Here is a 1821-nt window from a genome sequence, read left to right as displayed (position 1 = left end):
TCGTGCCGGTGCGGAAAGTCGCGGACACGGTTACTGCACATTACTTTATTGGTGGTGGCGCTACTACAGAGGCCCGGCTCGCGATTGACTTTATCAGAGGTTCCCAAACGTTTCATGGTCGTGGCGCCCTTATTACTTTTATGAAAATGGTGCTTCGCAATGGTTAGCTAACTTAAAAGAATCCTAAATGTTGTTTTTTTTTAATTCAGTTTCCTTGTTGATAGGTAAATTATCTACTTTAAAAGTTAACTGCGATTGGCGTGATTCCCTAGAGGGTCGCGACCCACAGTTTAGGAACCTCTGTTCTGCACGAAAGTGTCGCCCGTTTCAACTTGGTTGAGGTGGTGATGGTGGTAGTGGCTAATGATATGACTCGGCTGTGCTGCACGAGGAGGGCCACTGCTGTTGTTGTTTTGGCCACGACGAGTCCATCCACACGTATAGTAGTAAGTAACTGGCGGTAGTAATACACGTTAGTCGTGTCCGGTCGGTCGAGTTTCGAGGTATAATTTCTGCGAGGAAGACGCAACAGAAGTCCGCTGCAGCAGCGGAGTTATGTTCTACGCGATCAAGCGCGATGATGGCCAATTGACTGATTAACCTGTTTTTGGGGATCGGCCCTTTTTAAACGTTGAACTGTACTTTCGTCGTCGTCGGTTCAGTTGAGTTTGAGAGTTCAAAGATTTTTTCGAAAAGTTATAAACTGCGGTTCGCGGATCAACGGAGCGAAATGCTCGCGTGGGTTGCTGGTGGACATTCCCCGTTGGTCGGCCTTGATTCGAAACTGAATTGTTTGGACAGCCGCGACTTCACAGTGCTCGATGCGCAGAGCAAGGGAGAAATTTAGCGAATGAGGAACTGAAGTGAAGAAAAATAAAATTCAGAAACTGATTGTGTGTTTCCGAATTGCGAGGTGTGATTTATAAAGCAGCAGCAAGAAAGACGATCACGGTTGGATTGTTCCTGCGCCATATGGATCGGGGGTCTTGGGGTGGTGATTTGTTTATTTTCGACATGTTCCACTGAAATTGATTATTATATGGTTGGAGCCTGAGTGCTAATTGAGTGCTTGGAAAGTTATATTTACACGACGAAGTCACGTGTTTCAAGGGGGTGATGTGTGATACAATGTGCCTTATCTGGAAGTGATTATATTAAAAGGGTTTTGAATGTTTAAATGTTGGTGCAGTACAAGATAAAAAAGCTACACTACCTACTCTAACCCGCCGATATCAAGTGTTTGCTTGGGTGCATCGAATTCGATGGAGACGCATGGCTGCCAGTAGCTGAAATTGTGGATTACTAGCATTCAGAAGGAGCAGTTCCGAGGAAATGACGAAAATCTCTAAGCTTAGTAGAGCACTAGGTGCTCTTCCAAACAATAAGATGCGATTATGCTGCAAGTGTCCTGATCTAAGAAACAAATCGATTAAATGACGAATACTGTCTGAAGAGGTTGGAATTTTCTAACGACAATCTCTGAGGTATCTGAGATTAGTCTTCCTTGATGTGTTGGTTCCTTGAAAGAGGTCCAGATTATCGGGACGTAGTGCATTCAAAACTATATCCAATGGCTTCCGTAATGCAGCATCATAGTACTCAGTATAGTATAACGTTTAAGGTTATTTTCAGCAGCTTCAATTTTTATGGAAACTTTTAAGAACAAATCTTGCGAAGGAGGCATCAAACCACAGTGAAATTGTTAGCTTAGCTTTGTGAAAATAGCCTTAAATAAGAAGATCAAACTCATTTCTCGCATAACTTGTGATCTCGCCATAAAAGCCGTTGGTAACCGAGTGTGTAGCTCCTTGTTTCTAAGCT

At 43.5% G+C, this 1821-nt stretch overlaps 1 long non-coding RNA gene across 1 annotated transcript; it reads left to right on the top strand.

Moving 5' to 3' along the window:
• Nucleotides 1–471: 471 nt before the first annotated feature.
• On the top strand, nucleotides 472–1413 carry LOC110680450. Its single transcript, XR_002502883.1, has 2 exons — nucleotides 472–503; nucleotides 802–1413. It is a non-coding gene; the product is annotated as an uncharacterized LOC110680450 (long non-coding RNA).
• Nucleotides 1414–1821: the final 408 nt, after the last annotated feature.

Source organism: Aedes aegypti, unplaced genomic scaffold (genome assembly GCF_002204515.2).
Source record: "Aedes aegypti strain LVP_AGWG unplaced genomic scaffold, AaegL5.0 Primary Assembly AGWG_AaegL5_hic_scaff_1412_PBJ_arrow, whole genome shotgun sequence".
NCBI classification, from domain to species: Eukaryota; Metazoa; Arthropoda; class Insecta; order Diptera; family Culicidae; genus Aedes; species Aedes aegypti.
This window is presented reverse-complemented; position numbering and strand designations above follow the sequence as displayed.